The following is a 210-nucleotide window of genomic DNA, read 5'->3' as shown; positions in this document are numbered from 1 at the left end:
TGTAAGAGAGTGTGTGTGTGTGAGTGAGTGAGTAAGTGAGAGTGTGAGAGAATAGGAGTGAGAGTGTGTATGCGTGCGTGCGTGTGTGAGTGTGTGTGTGTGTAAGAGAGTCTGTGTGTGCGTGTGTAAGAGAGTCTGTGTGTGTGTGTAAGAGAGAGAGAGAGAGTGTGTGTGCGTGTAAGAGAGAGTGTGTGTGTGTGTGTGTGTGAG

The 210-nt window shown here is 48.6% G+C and overlaps 1 protein-coding gene across 1 annotated transcript in view; it reads right to left on the bottom strand.

Annotated features, from left to right (window-relative positions):
• carmil1 (capping protein regulator and myosin 1 linker 1) overlaps window positions 1-210 on the bottom strand; it is a 29,332-nt gene that overhangs the window by 794 nt on the left and 28,328 nt on the right. The window lies entirely within an intron of this gene.

The sequence above is a fragment of the Sinocyclocheilus anshuiensis genome, unplaced genomic scaffold (assembly GCF_001515605.1).
Source record: "Sinocyclocheilus anshuiensis isolate Anshui unplaced genomic scaffold, SAMN03320099.WGS_v1.1 scaffold424, whole genome shotgun sequence".
Lineage (NCBI taxonomy): Eukaryota > Metazoa > Chordata > Actinopteri > Cypriniformes > Cyprinidae > Sinocyclocheilus > Sinocyclocheilus anshuiensis.
Note: the sequence above shows the minus strand (reverse complement) of the source record. Positions and strands in the feature narration are given on the sequence as shown.